The sequence below is a fragment of the Podarcis gaigeae genome (assembly GCF_964106915.1).
Source record: "Podarcis gaigeae genome assembly, chromosome: 12".
NCBI lineage: Eukaryota > Metazoa > Chordata > Lepidosauria > Squamata > Lacertidae > Podarcis > Podarcis gaigeae.
This window is the reverse complement of record NC_139688.1, coordinates 31,788,627-31,811,197: the sequence shown is the minus strand read 5'-3', so window position 1 is coordinate 31,811,197 and position 22,571 is coordinate 31,788,627. Positions and strand designations below refer to the sequence as shown.

The window sequence follows — 22,571 nt, the reverse complement described above, 5'->3', positions numbered from 1 at the left end:
AAAGGCAACTCCTTACAAATTAGTGCGGAGACAGCCCAAAGCGTCTGGGGCCTACTTGCAAAACAGTTTCTCATTTGTGAACCTATCATCAGCTCACCATGAACTTTTCATTATCACTGTGAATTTATCACTAACTTTAATCAGAGAAGGGCAGGCAGGATTCGTTTGCACAGCAGGCTGGGGAAAACAAGGCCTGCCAAACTGGTGGTGCTTAAAATGGTGTTTCCCTTCTGTCGCCTGCCAGAGGGAGCTAGTGCAACATGGCTTTCACTAAAATATGAAGTCCACAAAAAGGAAACCCCTAGAATCTGATTCACACAGGTATGTCTGCCGGTGCCTCACCCAGGCCTGGAGATGTGTGGAAGTGAGGCATCTGAAGTGTTATACAAACACCCGTTCCAGAGAGAAACTCAGGAACGGTTTCAAGAGCTTTTTCCCTAGACAGCTTTTCTGCACTACCAGAAAAAATTATTGCCCAATCTGTTCCCTACCGCTGTGATGTTCATACTTGATGGTAAAAAAAAAATGCTGTTTTCCCCAAGATGCTTGAAAGGTCAGCTCCAAAGTAAAGTGTAACTACTTTCAGCTATCCTGAGCACAGACACCTGGGCAATCACTTTTATAGTATCTAATGACAATATGGGGTTCTTTATTTATTAGTGTCCTACTTTACAGAGGACAAGTGTCTGCTGGAAGGACTGCCGAAAGATAGTTCTCTATTTGATGGCACCTCCTCTGCAAAGGTAAGAGCTGCATCTGTTTCCCTGCCCATTTTTGTCTCTGACCCCATTCACCACCACTGGCATGTGACTCTCAGAAGGTTTTCCACAAGGGAATATGCCCCTTGGGTGGAAAGCAGTTTCCCCACCCTCGGTTTAATAGCAGAGAGACATCTGGTATGTGTGGCACCTCTGTATTTCCCTGACCTATTGCTCACCTGATCTTTTTGCCACCCCAGGAAATCTCTACATCACCCTAACTTTCCACTCCTAATTACTGTAGCCCAGACAGATTTTCACCATTAAAGAGAAGTTGAGAAACTAGACTTTGAGTGGATCTACACACAGGAAAAAACCTGCTATAAATCAGTCATAAATTAGATCATTATAACAAACAAAACAAAAAACCACCCGATGGAAAAACACGTTTAAAAATTTCCTGCTCTCTGTCTCCAGCTGGTGTTGCATGTTTATAGTGCATTCAAATCGTCGTTTCTTTACTAATGTAGCTGAGTCCTTTGTATTTTTTAAAAAAATAGTTGTAGCTTTCACAGATATATAAACTTTCAGCAAAACTTGTGATCCTCCCATTTTTACAAGTAAAATTGAAACGAAGTCTTGAACTCCCATGCCTTCAAATGCTTTCAAACACCTTGCTTCAAATTTCCCTTTCAGCAAAATTCTGTAGCAACTCTAATGACAAGGCTACATTAGGCCTTGTCGGACGTTCTCCACAGGTACGTTTCACACACGGGAATCATGGAGGCAACGGGGTCCAGCCTGGACATTATACACACTGCTGGACACACCCCTGACCTTGGTTTGTACAGACAAAGGTCTGTAAAGGGGGCACCTTTCTGTAAGCAGCAGTGGTGGTATGTGTCTATTGATGTTGGTAGAACCAACAGTAGTGCAGCCAGACCCATGGAAAGACAATGCAAGAGCCAGTGACTGGCCAAGCTAACCAATTATCATTTTGTCCCTACCTCCTTCCTGTTGATATCTAAGAAGGCAACACTGAGACTACGGAGGAGGAAGCTAACGGAGACGGGGGTGGAATCGACGCACATATAAAAAACGCTGTGGAAATGCTTTTTAAAAAAATGTTTTGAAAAATACAATGAATTTTGCATAGCTCACTGTCGCCATCTGGTGTCACGTTTGTATACTGCACTGTACAACACATTTAAAGTGTTTGATTTGCAGCTGTTTAGCTGTGTCCAGTATCTCTGTGTAAGCATCACCAACTGTACTGGATGAAAGTAAGAAGACACGCAGGTGGGGGCTGGCTGAGGGAAGCAGTGGCGTAGCGTGGGGGTGCAGGGGGGGCCGGCCGCACCGGGCGCAACATCTGGGGGTTAGGGTTAGGGGGTGCAAATCCACGGGTTAGGGGGCGCAAATCCACGGGTTTGGGGCACAAATTACTTGCCTTGCCCCGGGTGCTGACAACCCACGCTATGGCACTGGAGGGAAGGCTGGGGTTGGTGGGGCAGTGCCCCACTTTCATTAATGGACCGGCCTTCACTGGTGTAACTATATGTATATAGCTGGTCCGCAAGCTGTACATGTATATGTGCTCTTTGTAGAACACTAGCTACATAAGTAATGATGAGTGTCTAAAGTGGTTCCTGCCGTCATCATGTCTTTAATGTATGTACGGAGAATGTCAAAAGGGCCTACAATGAGTGGAGAATTAAAAAGAAAAAAGGGCTGGCCCTTAAAAAACCAGATCTCTGAAAGTCTTCCTCTAAATTGATTTCAATTTTCCTCCTTTCAAACGTGTTTGCTGAAATCTTAATGACTTTGACCCCTCTTCTCCAACTCGTTATGTAAATGCATTGGCTCTTCCACACTGACACAGGAGGAAATTTGAGCGGGTGAAAAAGGTGCTTGGAGTTAAAAAAATTGTTATTGGCATCTAAGAGAAAGTGTTGTCAGATTCGGTTAGGATCATCACATTCCCGCCTTGATTCCAGCTGTCATACATACAAGATGAGAATGCAAATGGGCTTCCATTATACACACTGGGCTCCATCATGGCGACTTCATGAACTTGGTTACAATCATAACAGTGCAAATGCAAATTTGATCTGCAGTAACAGCAATGAGTGAAAGGGCAACATGGAACTAAAAAAAAAAAAGTCTCCCAAATGTCCAGAATTTTTTTTTAAAAAAAGTCTGCTTCCAGGGAGTTTCATTTCACTTCTGAACTTTGCTACTTTATTCATATTACCCTAGTATTCACAATTCACTGGCATATAGTGGCTGGAGCACTGGATTGTGCTTCGGAAAATGTGACTTCCAATCCCCTCTCAGCCACCAGTGAAAGTCAATGGATGGACTTGAACCAGTCAATCTAAGCTTAAAACTATCTCACAGTTGCTATCCATCAGTTGCTGGAAACCACAGGACTTGGTCTGTTTCTGCTTGTGCATTGGTTGGCCACTGGGAGAATGCTGAGCTAGATCTGCCATTGGCTTGATCCAGCAGACCCTTCTCACGTTCAAATGAGGCTAATATGAGAGCCACATGTTCTGAGCTCCTTAAAAGAAGGGAAGATTAAAAAAAAGGAATGACATATTTATAAGATGTTTCCCTTCAAAAAGGAAGACTACAATTTCTTGCAGAGGCTTCTTTTTAAATTTCTCTTCCACATCATCACTTGGTTCAATTCCACACCAAAAGCGGTCTATTGCGGTGCTAATCTGCATAACATGATGGGCTCTTAGACTCACTGTGATTTGATATTCTAGGATTACTTGTATGTTTCTAATTGTTTCCTTTCGGTGTATACACATTGTGAATTAGCTGGCCATTCATTATATTTGTGCTTCTGAACCTGTATACTGGTGCTCCAGAGGGTTCCAGAAAAGAGCCTGACGTAACTGGAACCCCAGCTTTGAATTCTCTTTTTCTTCACCCCCTCTTTCAGTGGACTCTGTTCAGTAGTAGATAGAGAGAGAAAGGGTTGGGTGTCTTGAGGGAACAGGAGATGTTTGGATGGCTGTAGGTGCTGGAGCTGGAGGAGCAAAGAGATAACGGGATATTAAAGTGGAGAAATAATGGAGGCAAGGCCACAGAAGTCTTTTCAATAAAGAGCATGTGGTGGATCTGGGAGCAGGGAGAAAGTCAATCACATGATCCAGAGGGAAGGAAGAAATACAGGATGTTGGTGGCAGAATGCTGAAGGGAACACTCACAGTGGTGCCTGGACCTAGCAAGAACAGCTCTGGCATAAGCCACTCATCTCCTTATGCCAGGGTGATGGCTTTTTCAGCCACATTATTTTGTTTGCAACCTTCTGGGGTCCAGATCTTATAAGCCACTGCCTCAGTATAACACTTCCAGTTTAAGTAGTTGTCATGGGTACAAGGACACTTGGCATCTCTCTTTTTTAGAAGACCTATTGCTTCACATTTCTTTCTCAGTTAGGCTGGGTGTATTATAGAAGCATTACAGCTGACAGAACACTTTGCCAAGTACACTTGCCTTTTCTTTCTGTCACCCAGCCTTATTAAATTCTGCCAGCTACTCCCAGCTGCTAGCTAGAGAAAGTGTTTATTTAATCTAATTAGTGATTAAAAGGATGTGTCTCCTTGTCATTATTCAGTGGTTCCCTGTCAGGACTGTAAACACCTGTGTATGGAGAGCATCATGTTATGTTTCTAAAATGGGAGACTGTCGATGGAAGATCTGATATATACAAACAGAATTAGAGTAGTCAAGCACCCCACTTTCACAGAGGCCAATCAGATGCCTATGGGAAGCTTACAAGCAGGTAAACTTCATTTCCCCTGCTTGTGATACCCAGCAAGTCATATTCTTAATAATAACAATAATAATAATAATAATAATAATAATAATAATAATAATAATTATTATTATTATTATTATTATTATTATTATTATTATTATTTATACCCCACCCATTTGGCTGGGTTTCTCCAGCCACTCAGAGCGGTTCCCAACAGAATATAAAAAATACGATAAAACATCAAACATTAAAAACTTCCCTAAACAGGGCTGCCTTCAGATGTCTTCTAAAAGTCAGATAGTTGTTTATTTCCTTGAAATCTGATGGGAGGCCGTTCCACAGGGTGGGTGCTACTGCCAAGAAGGTTCCCTATAACTTCACTTCTCGCAGTGAGGGAACTGCCAGAAGGCCCTCGGAGCTGGACCTCCGTGTCCGGGCTGAACGATGGGGATGAAGATGCTCACACTCGAGGTGGAACATATCAATCACAGTTAGTAACGGATGATAGCCTTATCCTCCATAATTTTTCCAGTCCTCTTTTAAAGACATGAAAGCTACCAACAATCTCTGTCTCTTATAGGGAAAGAGTTTCTTGGACAATTGGGGTCTAAAAAGAAAATGATACGGATCTAATGTGAAAGAACCTGTGCTCATCTGCCTAGAAAACAATCCAGTCAGCACGAGCACTTATCACACATGTGCAAGAGCTTATTTCGCATTCCAAGCCAGACAATCAATTTTCATGAAAATGAAGCTCAGTTCCAAACAAGTCATACACAGATTCATATTTGGAACCTCAGTGACATCACCAGCGCAGTACTGAAAATTGATTTGGCAGAGGAAGGATTTGAACTCAGCTATCCTCCTAAGTACAACCCTTGTGTCTCTAAACTACACTGAGGCCTGGTTAACATCAAGAGATGGTTGCTTTTTCTTCCAGCATCTATTTTTCTTGATGAATGTATCATTTGAAAGCACACTCAAATGACAAGGGTTAATAGTGCTGGTTCCCACATTAAGATGTCCTCTGGAAGACTCATGTTTGTTCGGAGCAAAATAAAAAAAGAGGACATTCACCAACATGAAACATACACAATTAAATCGCCAGCCATAAATCCAGTACAGACTCAAGTATGCAGCTCAAAGCACCGTGTTCTATCCATCACAATTAAATATCAATATGATCTCATGGTAGTATCAAAACAAAATAGCCATGTAGGATAATGGTGATGATTAGTATTATTATTATTATTAGTAATATTATTAAATTTATTATCTGTTCTTCATCAGCAGATCCCAGGACAGGTTACAACCTTTTATAATTAAGTATTAAAAACAGTTAAAACCAATTACAGTTGAAGGAATAGGGTGGTTCTTGAAAACACACATATCAGGCATCAAAGGTCAGGAGAAAAAGATGTGTCTTCAGCATTTGCACGAGAAGATTTATTAATGAAAAGACAAGCAAATCTATACAATATCCCTTGAGTGGCATAAGGATAGCAGATATGTCAGTGAGAAAACAATTCTGGGAAATTGTGGCTCAAACCACATTTCCTATTATGCTATAAAAGGTGCAGTTATGAATAAATTAATTGGTTTTAAAAGGGCCACAAAAGCAAAGTAATCTCAGCTGCAGGAATGCCTTTTCTTTAAAAGGCATATAAAACCTATAGCACAATTTATGCATTTTCTTCTACCACCACAAATGTTGCACACGGTGGAGATGGTGTCAGGAACGCATTAAGAAACAGCAATGACAAAAAGCAAACTCATTTATACACCTCTGCTCTGAACTGCTGTTTCTCATAACCAACGCTGGCTCAGGAACAAAACAGACTAGATGTGCAAAATAATTCCATTATGGAACGTGTCAAAAATCCATCCTGCCCTGATTCTGCCCACAAATAGGACAGGCATGGATGACTGCCATGATGAAATCTCAAAATGATCTTGGGGTAGCAGCAAAACAAAATCAAGAAGAGGAGCAATGCTATACAAACATCGCTGAATGGTAATGACTGGCCAGTTTATTTCCTGAAATAACTGAAACTTGAGACAAAAGAATATTGATCAGTAAGAAGGCAACACCAGTGCACTCATTGATGCTTGCCGTCTGGAAGGAGTGTCTCTCTTGTGGCAGAGCAGACCCTTGTTTTCATTTCTCTGTGTGGTGTGCTACTGTGGGTTTTGTTAATTATACTGCACCATTAGTGTGCCTATCACAGGAGCAGGGCAAGTCGTACCACTAGGCTAAATGAGGCAGATGATAGAGGCAGGACGCAAAAGTGTGTGTGCCATGCAACCTGGCCGGTGCTCCCCCCCCCCCCCCGGGACGTGGGTGGCGCTGTAGTCTAAACCACTGAGCCTCTTGCGTTTGCCGATCAAAAAGTTGGTGGTTCAAATCCCCGAGACAGGGTGAAGGTGAAAGGCATTTCTGTGCACTCTGGCTTCCATCATAGTATTCTGTTGCACCAGAAGCGGTTTATTCATGCTGGCCACATGACCCGGAAAGTTGTCTGTGGACAAATGCCGGCTCCCTTGGCGTGAAAGCAAAATGAGCACCACAACCCCATAGTCGCCTTTGAGTGGACTTAACCGTCCAGGGGTCCTTTACCTTTTTACCTTTTTTACCTGTGCCCTCTAAGCTACCCTGCTACTCTCAGGTGCAGTTGAAGGTGTTGTCCCATCACCAGTGTTGGGTTTCTATTCCTTTCACTGTGCAGATATCATGTCTGTGTTATGCATTCCAGTACCAACTGTTGGAATCATGGAAGCAGTTGTTTACTATACTCTGTTTCCGTTTGTTTTTGCTTTCAATTCTGACTTCTCTCCAAGGAAGACGAGAGAGGGGACATATTTTCTTTTGTTCTGCCTTATGCTTAATAAGGGACACGGGTGGCGCTGTGGATTAAACCACAGAGCCTAGGACTTGTGGATCGGAAGTTTGGCGGTTCGAATCCCCGTGACAGAGTGAGCTCCCATTGCTCAGTCCCTGTTTCTACCAACCTAGCAGTTCAAAAGCACATCAAAGTGCAAGTAGATAAATAGGTACCGCTCCAGCGGGAAGGTAAACGGCATTTCCATGTGCTGCTCTGGTTTGCCAGAAGCGGCTTAGTCATGCTGGCCACATGACCTGGAAGCTGTACGCCAGCTCCCTCGGCCAATAAAGTGAGATGAGCACTGCAACCCCAGAGTCAGCCACGACTGGACCTAATAGTCAGGGGTCCCTTTACCTTTACCTATGCTTGATAAACGTAGCTTAGTTCTTACAACCCCAGCTTAGCTCTGACTGCGTTTTATCTCTGCTGAACTCTGGATGTGTACTCAGTGTCTCCAAGGCATGATTCACTTTAAATCGCCGGGGAAAGCTGTCGGAACTCCCTAGAGCTGCACACCAGTGGGAGGGAAAGGCTGGAAACGTTCCTGTCATTTGCCTGGGGGTTGTCCTAGCCGTCGGCCAACCCAACAACCAGTGCTGGTGAACAATGTGGTACAGTGGTTAGAGTATCAGACTGGGAGACCAGGGCTTGAAGTTCTCTAGGTGATCCTGGGGCAGGGGACACACTCTCTCGCAGCTTAATCTACCTTGCAGAGTTGTTGCAAAGATTAAGTGAGGAGAACCATGTACATCACCTTGGACTTCAAGGAGGAAAGGTGAGATATCAAATAAATAAGTAAGCAAGGAGTGACATTCTGTCTTTTGTCTCAGGAAGCAAAATGTTTTGGGCCAACCTTGTATGCCTCTCAGGACAAGCCCAGGCAGCTGCTTCCCAGAATCTAAGTTCAGCACTTATGCTCTGTATCAGTGGTGAGAAATGGATGGATGGATGGATGGATGGCCAAAATATAAGAACGTTAACAAAAAATAAAGCAGATTTTTGGTGGCACCCCATTTGCCCTAATGGACTAACCTCCATTGCTGTAGCCCACAAAAGCTTTTTCCATAATAAAAATGTGCTTGCCACTATGGTGCCATGGGACACTTTGGTTATCCGGTGCTGTGCCCCAGCATTTATTTGGTTATTCTGACCCCCTTTTTCATAGAGAGATAAGAGTTCAGTGAAAAGGTCACTTCATATTCAAGCAAAGAAACAGCCATTCCAATGAGCAGCCTAACAGTCTGTTGCTTACAGCTGCTACATATGTCATTCAACGATTTCATCTTTCCTCATAAGCCTTCTGGCCTTTCTTGTTTTTGTAAAGGTGAAGGGTGAGACAGGCAGGAATCTAATCTCTTGCTTGCTACTGGTCACTGTGAGGGCATGAAATGTGGAAAATTACTGGCTACCAGTCTACTTTCTGATATAAAGAGCAGTACAGAAAAATGCAATATCCCTGGAATTTTGTAAGTCCTAAATTGTGCTTATTCCCTGCTCTGTCAATTGCTGCTATGTGAGGTGATTATTTAAGTCTCCTAACAGCTCTCAGCACGCTTAAGACACCACATCTCCCAGAATTCTTTGGGGAAAACTATGACAGTTTAAAGTGGTATCATAATGCTACAAATGTATGGTGTGTATGAGACCATAAAGAGGATAATCGGGGTGGCTGCTAATAGAGTCATTGACATAGGATGCTACCTTGCACCCAATCAAACCATTGGGCCATCTAATTCAGTTCTAACCAACAGCAGCTTTTTGGGGTTTCAAGAAAGGGTCTTCTTCAGCCCTACCTAGAGATGCTTGGGATTCAACCAGGGATTCACCCTGGATGCAAGGCACATGCTCGGTCACTGAGCTATGGTCCTTCCAAGAACTGCTGTACTTCACAGCGAGATAGGTGTGCTATGTCTTCAGAACCACAGACCGGTTAAAAAGCTGGTGCTCTTTTTGAACAGCTGCTGATTCATTAATAAACATTGCACTGCAGAGCAGACTGTAACCTGCTTCCTGTTTTGCACAATGCTTCTCTTTGACCTAAGAAGTATCGTGGGGTTCTCTGTATCGTGGCAGAAAAAGGCTGGAGCAAAACAGGACAGTAATTGAGCTGCTTGAATGATGTTAAATGTACCTAGCTATTCTAATCTTCTGCTGGTTTGAAGTGTAGCGCCTTTCTCCTGCCATTGCTGAAAGTGAGAGTCCTCTTGCATACCTGAGATTTAATTGCTATATTCACTGACATCTTTTACAGAGAAGCAGAGCCAGTTGCATCATTAAGCAAAACTGGGCAATAGTTTGCTGCCTCTCTGGTCCCCAGTGCCACCCAGTCACCACTTCCCACCCAGCCACCCAAATCATAGATGGCTTTCCAGACACCTCCTCCTGTCCTCCTGTCTGCCACCATCCTTCTGCACTGCCCAGTTTTCTCCCTGTCAATTTATTTGCCACTGCTGGTGCCGCAGTAGACAATCAGCCATTTCACAGTCTCTGGCTCCTCCTCTTTTCTGATTCATGCTGAGAAGTGTCAGGGATCCTTCAGAGACAAGCGCTCTAGACAAGGTGGTCCAGAATATTGCCTGCACCACTTCAGCCTTGCTGCTTTGGCTAGAAATTCTCTTTTACATTTAATTTAAAGTTACTGGAATGTTTTAAATACTTAATAGCCTATTATTATTATTTTGAAGAATAATTTCTATTTTTAAAAGAATATTGATGCAATCCCCTGGGCTATGTTACCCATAATGCCTTGTTCTGAAGGACCGCAGTCCTTCCTCAGTGCAAGACAGGTGGACTGGGGTCTAAGACATAAAGCAGTTGATGGGTGGAAAGGGGAATGAGCAGGGAGGAGGGGGAAGTGGCAATATCTGCAACCACACAGCACACACACACAATTTGACTGTTTGGCCCAGAGACATAAAAATATTCCTTCCTTCCTTTTTAAAAAATATACCATGCTGGGAGTTTTACCAACTTTCAGAAACTGGCATTCTTTGCCTGGCCTTTTCTGCACACACAGACCAAAAGGCATAATGGAAAACAAGATCAAAGATACCGCTGTTTTCTTTTCACTCCAAAGGATTGCTTGGCTAAGCTGTGCGGCTCAAGGTTATGTAACAATTCTGTCAGTGCAAGTCAGTGACTCTTGCTCTTTTAAAATCCCAGTAGAAGAATTAGGCTATAAAGCTGCACTTTATTTGAAGGAGCACATTTTCAAGATTCCCATAGTCAAGTAAACATTGAGCAGATTCCTGAGACTGATTCATTTTCACTTGGACAGGAGTCAAGAACAGTTACCTAACAATCTTAAATGAAAAACAAATTTATCTTCCAACTCTTTTTTCCCTTTCAATGGCTAAAGTTAACACAGCGCATAATTAGACATAATCACATTGTAGCCTTCTCCATCCTATCTCATTGTAGGGTTTTGGTACAGTACAATGAGGTCATGTTACACACTAATCCATAGGTGGGCAGACTTCAGGCTTTTGGGATCTACTTTGATTTTTTGTTTTAATGAGAGAGAGAAAGAGAGAGAGCGAGAGAATCCCGAGACCATTCAGCTGGAGCTGAGTGAAAAACTTGTTTCATTAGGGACAACAAATAATGGGGAGGATACCTCTGAACAGATGCTCAGCCTTGGGATTCCTTATCAATGCTAGAACTGAGCTCACAGTCCCATCACACAAAAATCGACTTCTGGATGTATGCATATTTATGCACAATTTCCCCTAATATATGCATTTTGTACACATAATTGGTTAGACAACTGCATGGCAAAATTCAGAGGAAGGAGAATTACAAAGGATTTACGTAGCTTGTCATTGAAATGCAAACAAAAAATCAATTTCTCTTCCATCTCTACAATCCAAAATGGCAGTATCCCCTGCCTCACCTCACACTTTCTACTACTTCAGTCCACTGTATACATTGACCAGATCTATTTCTGCCCTTTTAATGGCTTAAAAAAACACAAAAAATATATATAAATCCATGAAGGCAACACCTATGATTGGTTGTAGTTGTGATTATTGTTAAAACAGAACCTCCACTTTCAAAGGCTGTGTACCAGATCCTAGGAAGAAAACTGAGGTGATGGCTTTGTCTCTTGCCTTTTATTTATTTTTGTGAAATAAATAAAATAACCTGCCTGACAGGGAGGATCTGTATATGAATGAACAACTCAGTGTGTGTTTTTGTATTATTATTATTATTAGTAGTAGTAGTAGTAGTAGTAGTAGTAGTAGTAGTAGTAGTAGTATTTTGCAGAGGAGCATTCAAGCAGCCAGTCCTTACCAGCCAGTCCAAGGTGGGCATAATCTGACAAGGGACACATCACACAGGTCTGCTGATCATATATATCCTCTCTAAACAAGTTGCTGCCATTGCAATGGTATCAATGCATTTTAGAAGGTTGTTATGCTTGGAAGAATTTGTTGCCTCTCATCCAAATCTATTCCTCATTGTTGCTCTGATTAAAATTAGATAAGACTGTATATTTACCAAGGGCCATACAAACCCAAGCACAGGAGGATGATCTGTCAGCTGAGGCCACTGCACAGTAAACTAATGACAGGTTGAGATTAGAGTTGCAATTCCATTGTCTGCAGAGCAGACTTTCTGATTACTCCTGATGCCTTTTTATTTCTGCCCTGCTGCGTAAAAGTGATAAGCGCCCATAGGAAACAATGAAGAAATCCAGGAACGTAGAGTAGTTGCGATCATGCAGCAGCTTCTCTTTCTGGGTGTTCATGGTCTTCTCAATTCAGATCTTATTTGGTGTTGTAAATCAGAATAAATTTGTGAATGGACAAATGGGAAAAGAAGATTCCAGTCAAACTGGAAGCAAAAGAAGAGGAAGAGGAAGAGGAAGAGGAAGAGGAAGAGGAAGAAGAAGAAGAAGAAGAAGAAGAAGAAGAAGAAGAAGAAGAAGAAGAAGAAGAAGAGGAAGAAGAATGTTTTCCAACTCTATCAAGAGCCCTGAAACAACCTTTCCTTACTCCCAGAGAATCAGCAGGTTTTAGTGCAGTTTGCACCAGCTGAGATTAAATCCATGTTGCATGGGTGTTCTGCACTGGCACTCCCACCCCCAGAGAGATCACATTGTTCTTGTATGTGTTGTTTATCATCTGTTGCATCTTTTGGTTGTTTTGCTGAATCTGCAGCTGCAGGTTGGGCAACGATGTTGTTTTTCTTCACCTAAATGACCTCCAAACATATTCCTCATCATTTCTGACCTGTGTTTTAGGAATCTGGCAGATGTGAACACATAAATGCTTTCAGCGAGCAAACCATGATCCAAAGCAGGTGAAACCCCCCGCCCCGCCTCCCCACTCTTTCTTGGAGAGCTTGGCCAATGCAAAAGTTCAATGAAAGTTTAGTTCAGTTGCAAAAGATTACAAATAAAAATTGAGATCACCTCAAACATTTTAGATGGAAAAAATTAACGCAGGAGGGTTTAAGGTGTTTCCTGCATCTCATGAACAAATGCAACGTAGGGTCTCTTTCTTGTTGATCATGCTTATCTGCCACAAATACTTTCACACACAAAAGCACACTCAGAGGCATGTTGTTTGAAAGGCAGTTGCATTCAGTGGCAATCATAAAGCTGACCTTGGTTGATCTTCAAACTATTGAAGATTTCGTCTCACTAGTTGTGTGTGTGCACATGCACAACATTCAGGGATGCCCATTTGTGCAATGGAAATCTGCTTGCCCAGCAAGGCTTCTGGTTTCTCTTTTCCACCCTGCAGCCCATCTGTGTGCCCCCAGAATCTGCTCTGGAGGGTCCCCCAATGCTTTGAAGCAGATTTGGGATGTATGAAAGAGTCTTCATGGGGCGGGGGGAGAAGGAAAAGCTCCATTGCACAAGCAGATGTTGGATCTCATCCATGGAATTTTGTAATTTTAATATAATACAGTGGTACCTCGGGTTACATATGCTTCAGGTTACATACGCTTCAGGTTACAGACTCTGCTAACCCAGAAATAGTACCTCAGGTTAAGAACTTTGCTTCAGGATGAGAACAGAAATCGTGCTCTGGAGGCACGGCGGCAGCAGGAGGCCCCATTAGCTAAAGTGGTGCTTCAGGTTAAGAACAGTTTCAGGTTAAGAACAGACCTCCAGAACGAATTAAGTACTTAACCCGAGGTACCACTGTAATAAATACACAGAAGCAAGTATACTGAATGAGAAATTGTATCAGGATTACCAGCATTATTGCATGTAAATTTGGACTCTGTTAAGCTCTATTAAGACCACAGGGAGTGGTCATTAGGAGTTTTGGAGCAAGGTGCCACCAGTAGACAGATGACACACAGCTCTACTTCTCCGAAACATCTGAATCAGAAGAAGCTATCAAAGCTCTGGGTTGGTGTCTGAATGCAGTGTTGGACTAGATGCGAGACAATAAATTGTGCTCGAATCCTGGGAAGGTGGAGACTCTTTGGGTGGGTTGTTCCCATGTCTGGGAGCTAGGCAGGCTACCTGTTCTGGATGGGTTTGAACTCCCTCTAAAGGAGGGCCAATGTCAGACTGGACTGAAGGGGACAAGGGTGAGGAGGAATGGTGGTGATCACACCCCCCCGCCCTTCTCCTGAAGCTTCCAGAGAAAAGGAAGGCAGAATTGAATTACAATAGTGGTTTGAGGAAGGTCACAGCTGAGAGACAGGTGGACAGAAGAGTTGGGAGGTGCTGAGAGAAGAGAATGGGGAGACAGAGACAGAGCACCCAGTTGACATGTTATCACTGGAGATAAATTATCATTTCTGACACACACAAACAAACACACCCTTTCACCCAGAACCCAGCGTGCATTGAAAGTGGAAGAGCAAAGGACTCAGAGAAAAGTAGCCCCTGGCGGGCATTGTAAGAGGAAGTGCTGTTTTTAGGAGGGGGGGGAGCTCAGTTGGAGCAAGGCCATTAACCTTAGAGGCAGCATACAATGGCCTCTTGCTGTGAATACTGAATAAAGACTCGGTAAGAGCTTCCTTTTCTACTCCTTGGCTGTCTGCTGTGAGGTGGGGTGGGAATGATTAGAATTCACAGAAGCCTGACAGCCAAGTATCCTCAGTGACTGAGAATGCCTTTTACCAGCTTAGACTTCAGCTGCAGCTGCTCCTGGGCAGGGGTAGCCTCACCACTGTAGTTCATGCATTCATAACCTCAGGGCTGGATTACTGCAATGCATTCCATGTGGGGCTGCCCTTGAGCCTGGATAGCAAACTCCAGCTGGTGCAGAATGTGGCAGCCAGACACCATTGCAAAATCAAGTGTATATTTCAAATGATAGATTTGTTCTGGTTATCATATTGTTTTGGAAAGTGCAAATTGGTGACGGTTTGCCTCTACATGTGAACTGAGTTAAATTTCTCCACCATCCCTACATGATGATGTAGCAGCAAAAGCCACTTAAGGGGAAATAAGGGCCAGTTGGGTGTGGTTGCCGAACAGTGAGACAGAAGGATCTGTGTAAGGACAGAGGTGGAGGCTTCTCAGGAGCTGCCTGGATTGAAGCAGCCATCTCCTGCTTAAGCAGAATCAGGATGGGGTGGAAGGGAGAGGACTGCTGTTATCTTTGCACAATGCATAATTGGCTTGTGGGATTCAATGGAATTCAGTCTCACAAGATGTAGTGATGGCCTTTGCCTTAAATGGCTTTTGACAGAGATTAGACAAAATCAGGTGCATCAGTGGCGATTACTCACCATACCTAAATGGAACATTCATGTTTAGAGGCAAGATACCTCTGGATTCCAGATGCTCCAGCAAACAACAGGGGGAGGGCAGCTGCCTTTTTGACCTCGTTGTGGACAATTCAGAGCAGAGGCAGCCAATGCATTGTTGGACTCCATCTCCCATTAGCCAGTGTCAGTGTGATCAGTGTTCAAGGATGATGGGAGTTGTAGTCCAACAACATCTGGAGGGCACCTACCCCTTGTTTAGGATGCTTAACTGGATGGGCCTTTAGTCAGACCTAGCATAACTCTTCAGTATTTATCAAAAACCCCCACATTTTTAACCTGCTTTTTCAGGACACACTGTTCTCCCAGGGAGGTTCATAGCACAACAACTACTGCTACAAACATCCTATCCATACACTCACCCCACTAATATATAAGCAGCAGCAATCAAGATACTTTTAAGAAACATTTAAAGCACGTGGCTTCTCCCAAAGAACCCTGTGAATCTACAGTTCCCATGACTCTTGGAGGTGGGGACCCATGTGCTTTAAATGTACGGACATAACAAAATATTTAACAGCACATCACATTGAAATTAACCAAACACATCCTGGAATAAAAATGTCTCGAGAACAAGCAATGATGTGGTCATGCTTATTGTCCTAGAAAGGGAGATCCAAAGAGTTGGGTTCACAATCTATTTTTTCTGTTCCCGGCGATGGAGTCAGGTCCTTTTACAGGCTGGAATTAACAGTCTTACGTGGGACTCTCCTCTTTAAATGCTAATGCATAATTATTCACTTTACTCAGCAGAATGACCAGGGGTGAGTGAGCCTCCCTCCTCATTCTGCTGAGGCAAAGGGGCTAAATGTCTGCCCCCCAAGTCCTGCCCTGATGGCACTACCACCCTGCTCTCCAACCTCAGACCCTGTCGCAATTTGTGCTCAAGCAAAGCCGGCCTTTCTCAAAGAGGATGGCTATGAAAGCAGTGCCTCCTTCTTTCCTTCCTTCCTTCCTTCCTTCCTTCCTTCCTTCCTTCCTTCCTTCCTTCCCAAAAATAGGCATGGATCATTTTCAAGGCTTAGGTCCGCTTGAACGCAAGCAGACACATTTTTGTAAAGCTTCCATATCTATGAATCAAAAATCAATTCCTTTTGCCTCTGACAGGTTTCTCCCGAAAGAAAGTGCAGCGGTGCACAAGAAGAGATATGGATCTGTTTTTACAAGGCTCTTCAGGTATTTTATTGTGATCGTATCTTGGCAGGCACAAGGATTTAAGACAAAGGAACAGGGCTCTGGAAAAGGATCATTGGCAGCTGCAGAAAGACCAGAAGGAATTCCAAGTGCTCCGCTGAGCATTCTGGGAAAATGGCAAGAGCAGCTCAGAAACATATGAATCTGCCTTTATACTGGGTTAAATCATGGGTTCTTCTAGCTCAGTAAGGTCAACACTGACTGGCAGAAGCTCTCCAGGATTTCAACAGGGAGATGCCTGGGACACTCTGGCATGCAAAGAAGATGCTCTAACACTGAGCTGTGGCCCTTCGCCTTACGGTTGGTCTCTTGGCACAATAAACTATGGCAATTTCACTGGAAATTATGAAATGAAGAAAAATGAAAGTATGCATCCCATACAACCTAAGGATTGCCTTTGTCTTCACCCTTCGTGGCAATGATGTACTATTTAAGCAACCCCTAGTGGGCTTTCATACTGTGGATCCTGTAGATCGAAATGTGGTCAATTCATTGTTCACCGAAATCACTGAGAGGGGCAAGATGATTGGGAGGTTAGTGCAGTGCAAACGCAGCAGCAGGAGCAGCAGCTTGGCTCCGCCGTTGCATTTGCACCACTATGACCTCTCTGCTGCCTCACCTCACTCTGCCAGGAAAACTCTCCCTCACCTTGAAAGCCATTTCTGGCTCTGGTGGACCTCCACCACAGACTCTCCTCCTTCCTATTAGATTGCCGTGCCTGATCAGGGATGATGGCATCCAGAAAAAAGGCCAAAGTTTCACCACCGCTGCAGTACTAGGACCACGGCTGTTTTTCAGCCAGAACTCACTGAAACTCCGTTCTTGCACCTCTCAGATGAGTGTCATTGCTGTTATAAGAGAACAAGGGAGATGTTTGTGATGGGTTCCGGCACCTCTTATTCTAGAAAAATAGCACTGACTAGGACTATGGGGCTATTTTAAACACTTTATGGAGCAGGTGAGTTTTGAAGAGAGATCTTGCAGGAAGTAAGGGAGTCGGTCTCATTAAGCCATTCCAGTAGACAGGTCCAGGCATAAGAGGCAGTAGGAGAGAAAAGGTGGAATCATTTCAGAAACCAGAAGACCTTTGGACAGCTGGAGGATAATAATAATAATAATAATAATAATAATAATAATAATAAAAAATAATAATAAAAAAATAAAAAATAATAAATTATTTATACCCCACCCATCTGGCCGGACTTCCCCAGCCACTCATTTATACTTACTTTCCATGAGCCTGCAATTTAATACAAAGCACTGTAGATTGTTTATGCACCAGAAGTTTTATCTCACACCAAGATCTCATAAAAAGGCTTTTACCAACATTAAAGGAAATCCTCACACAAAGGACATGCATTAGTCCAGAATCAGGGTAACAATAAAATGCAGAATGCCCAACTCATAAACATTTGGCACCCTTATTAACTATGCATGGGCTTCCTGCAAATATTCAATTGAATTGCCATATAAAACTGGAGACTTATGTGTTGGTGAGTTTATAGGTTGTTGGGATGCTATGAATAAATAATGGGTTAAGGTTCCTTTGGAGAATTCGTGAACATTTAAATATTGGACCTTTAAATTATGAAGCCACAATAATTGTGCTTCCCCCAAATTTAATTTTTCACTCGCTGACACGTTGCTCAGAGCTGCACAACCTCACTTTTACTCAATTGGATCTGCAGAGGAAACCTGCTCAGCCCATTGCTCCTGCACCATGTCTACTGATTCTGGCAGAGTAGGACAGTCAAATGGAGCCACCAAGCTGTAGATGGCCCACTAGTCAGATACCTGATCATCCCCACCATTGCTTTTTGAACCCTTAATCAAAACTTAGGAGGATGAGCACCTATTGGGTCATAAGTTGAAGGATGGATGGTGGCTAATAGATTAAGGTTGAATCCTGACAAGACAGAAGTACTGTTTTGGGGGGACAGGAGGCGGGTGAGTGTGGAGGACTCCCTGGTCCTGAATGGGGTAACTGTGCCTCTGAAGGACCAGGTGCGCAGCCTAGGAGTCATTTTGGACTCACAGCTGTCCATGGAGGTGCAGGTCAATTCTATATCCAGGGCATCTGTCTACCAGCTCCATCTGCCCATGGACTGTCTTCCCAGAGTGGTGCATGCTCTGGTTATCTTCCACTTGGACTACTGCAATGCGCTCTATGTGGGGCTACCTTTGAAGGTGACTGGCCTAAGGTCACTCAGCAAGTCTCATATTTGAGCAGGGAATTGAACGTTGGTCTCCCAAGTCCTAACACACCACTCTAACCACTACACCAAGGTGGTTGAACTCTCCGAGAAGGCCATATTTTTGTGATGTCTTTCTTTTCTGTCATGACAGCCAAAAAAAAGGTAGTTAAAATTCTAGAATGCAGCCACATGTAAATGTTTTCTTGTACAGCAGCAAGGATATGGAATTGCTACTTCCAGAAACAACTCCTGCTGACCTGCCATGGTTTTATATCCACAGGAAGCAAACACAAAGCGGACTTTGCAAACCATTAAAAGAAGAAAAAAGGGGGGGGAAATCTTCCAGATGAGCCGCTTTGCTGGAATAGATTCCTCCCGGCACATTATCTTCCAATTTACAAAACATAGGCATTACAGATTCTTTGAGCATATTTGAGGAAGCATGAAAATACAAGACAAATGTCTGCCGTAACATAGTGGCATCTTAACAGGTAGAAGATGCTGACATCAAAGGGAGTTAAAGATGTGAAACAGAAATATAGACAAGGCTCCTTGTAAATATTTTGTGTAGCTTCCCTTGATGATGACAAGGTAGCTGGCTTTCTGCTTTGTTCTGGCTTTCCTGTCTCTCTGGTCCTGTGTGTTAGTCAGGGGTGCCATGCAAGCTTCAGGTGCTGAAATTTCCTTTTCTGTACAACTATTATAGGTGCAAAAATCTTGGGGAAAGACCAGGGCTGCCTGGTAGAGCATCTCTTTTGCCTGTAGAAGGTCCCACGACCAATCCCTGGAGTCCCCAGGTAAGGAGCTCATCTAAAATCCTGCAGATCTGTTGCCAGTCAGGGTAGACAATACTTTGCTAGGTGGACCAATGGTCCAACTCAATACGCAACAGCCTCCCAGGCTCCTATGCACCCCTTCATATACAGTCACCCTAATGGCACCTCTTCTCCTTAATTAGCTGGCATGAGATTTATGGCATAAGACCTTGGGATTTGGGGCAGACAACTGTAACGTTGGGATCAGAAGGACGGTTACACCAAGCAAAGCTCAGACAAATAGACTCATTCACAAGGTATCAGGAACATAGGAAGCTGCCCCATACTGAGTCAGACCACTGGTCCATCTATCTCAGTATTGTCTTCTTCTTTTAAATTTTTATTTATGCTTCTCAGGTTTAGATGCTTCACTAATTTGACAATCATTTTAACATTTCAAAACTTGACTTCCTTCCCCCCTTTTCTGCAGTTCCTTAAATTTCTTTTTAATATCTTGTGCATGCCCAAATTAACTTAATTTGCTCATTTATTCATCTACTTTAAATATATACTCTTATAAAAATGCAAGTTATTACAATATCCCTGCCAATGGTCTTATCTGATTACAATTTATCTGTAAATATTCAATAAACCATTTCCATTCTTTTCTTAAAAAGTTTGTTATCTTGATTTCTTATTCTTCCACAAAGTCTCGCCATTTCTGCATATTCCATAAGTTTTTGTATGCATTCTTCCTTTGCTGGGACTTCTGCTTCTTTGCGTTCTTGGGCGAGTAACATTCTTGCCGCTGTAGTCGCATACATGAATAGGTTTCTATACAGTTTAGGTAGTTCTGTCCCTATAATTCCCAAAAGAAAAGCTACAGGGACTGAAACAAAGTGAGCATGACTGGAGATGTTGCTGGCTTTGATTTGAAAAGGAATAAGTGTGCTTCACTCGGTTAGTTGTTTGTGAAGCATCTTTAACAAAGGAAACCATTTTGTACCATACCTCATATCAGAAAGGTTCTGTGTTCATTGTTTCCAGATGTATTTTGAGGGTGCGTCTAGGCATGGAATTAAGAATCATAGAATCATAGAATTGTAGAGTTGGAAGGGACCCTGAGGATCATCTAGTCCAACCCCCTGCAATGCAGGAATATGCAGCTGTCCCACATGGGGATTGAACCTGCAACCTTGGAGAGCCACGATCAAATCTCCCCCTCTTTTATACAAGTTTAACAGCAGGTACAGAAAAGCCTGAATATTAGTGGCATGGTGTGTGTGTGGCGGGGTAACTTGTTCCATGTTGCCAGTTTCCTGGTAAATATCTTCCCCCAAGTGCAATTTGCCCAGCCAATCAAAATATGCAAGCACCATTACTGTATGTTTTTCTAAGCAGCAGCTTGCCCTAGAGTAATTTTCACTGGGAAAGCCATGCAAGACCAAAGGTTGTGTCCTTTCCCTGGCACTATGGTCCTGGACCACAGGAGCCAACTCCTACGGGTTGAGGGGTCTTTATCCTCCACCCCTTAAAATATTTGAGGAGGCCAGGACGCCCCCCCCCCCAAAGTTGATGGGCAGTGCCATTCAAATGGTGTGTGTGCACTGCATCATGTGATCAATTATGTGGGGTGGGGCTTACCTGCTCCCCGCAATATTTTATTCAAGTTGTCACACATGTCTTAATCAGATTCTCCTCATGCTGCAACTGTCATGAAAAATAATTAAAAATAATGGAAGGAACAGTTCTCCTAATCTCAAATTTAGTTTGTCCCCAATGAGATGTTAATGCAATATACATGTTTATCTGTTCCAGATTTCTCCCCAATGATGAGAAATCCTCCAAGCCTCTCAATGCCTTATGAAGAAGTTGGACAAATAAATCTACCATCTCTACCAAAGGCTTCATTTTCAAAAGATGCACTTAAACATTTTAATACAAATGTTCATAATAGGATCAAGCGAGTAACTTCTCTATTTTCCCTTACACAAATAACAGCCACTTTGTAAATCTAAAATGTAAAATCTTCAGATGTTGCTTGCTTTTGAGGTTTTTCCTGGCTCAGTTAGAAAGCTGGATGTTTGATAGATCTCTTTGATCTCTCTGCCAGGATATAGGAATGATGATGGAATGCAGAAACACATACATTTAAAAAGAAAACAATATCAAAGTCTCTCGGTTCCATTTAATGATCCTGAACAGTGGAAACAGAATGAGTTTGAAAAAGGGCCTTCCCTGTGAAAAAATATGCCCCTTACATAGTTGGTGGCAATGGTAGCTGGTGCCCGTTCAGACTGGTTGGGCCAAATTCAGAGTATGTGGAGATAGAGGAAATGAGAGGTAGAGCCAATTAATCCTAGGTTCATCCCCATCCTCCCTTCTGCTGAGTTCTACAAGGGCAATATTGAGACTCAGCTATACAGCGGCCAATAAAAAGTTTTAAGTGTGTTTTAAGTGCAATGTACAATGGGACACTAGATGGCGATGGTGAGCCTTATGGAAAATTCAATGTATTTTTAAAAACCCTTTTTAAAAAAGCATTTTCAGAACAGTTTTTATGTGTGTGTAGATTCCACCTAAGATCACATTCACATGATACATTTAAAGCACTGTGGTGCCATTTTAAACAGTTATGGTTCCCCCAAAGGAATTCTGGGAGTTGTTCAGGGTACTGGAGGCTCCTGTTCCCCACAGAGAGCTAGAATTGGTAGAGTTTCCTATGAAGAGGGATTGACCATTGAACCACTCTGAGAACTGTAGCCCTGTGAGGGGAATAGGCATCGCCTAAGAATTCTCAGTATCCTGAACAAACTACAGCTCCCATGATTCTTTGGGGGGGGGGGGAAGCCATGACTGTTTAAAGTGGTATCATAGTGCTTTAAATGTGTGTATGTGACCTTAAATGTATTCTGTTATTGTAGGTAGAAGAAGCTGACAGCCAGCACCACTCTCTCAGCTAGATGGGCTGACTGACAGCAGCCTGAGATTAGTGGGGCTGTCCTCCATCTGCCATAACAGACCAGTCTCCACTGTGTGGGTGGGGAACTCTGGGAGAGAAAAGGAGGCAACTGGAGGTTTGTCAGCAAATAAGATGCTATTCTCTCCATCTACATCTGAGGGGGGAAACAGACAGGAACACTTTGCTAGTATATTTCAACAATGCCGACAAACCTCCAAAATATTTGCTTTGGGTACACTCGGCTGCTTTTCAAAGATAAGGGTTTGTTTTCCTTACTAGGTACATCATGTTCTGCCTGCTGAAAATGGAACCTTATTCCTTGCACTTTGGATTTCACTGTTCTTGTGTGCAACATGGCGGCATTTATTTG

The 22,571-nt window shown here is 43.1% G+C and overlaps 1 long non-coding RNA gene across 2 annotated transcripts; it reads left to right on the top strand.

Annotated features, from left to right (window-relative positions):
* Positions 1 to 347: 347 nt before the first annotated feature.
* Positions 348 to 21,353, top strand: LOC310828260. 2 transcript variants are annotated; one of them, XR_014556793.1, is made up of 4 exons: positions 348 to 743; positions 11,622 to 11,695; positions 16,203 to 16,271; positions 18,765 to 18,959. It is a non-coding gene; the product is annotated as an uncharacterized lncRNA (long non-coding RNA). The 2 variants fall into 2 exon arrangements; XR_014556792.1 differs by lacking the exons at positions 16,203 to 16,271; positions 18,765 to 18,959 and adding an exon at positions 21,058 to 21,353.
* The last annotated feature ends 1,218 nt before the right edge of the window (positions 21,354 to 22,571 follow it).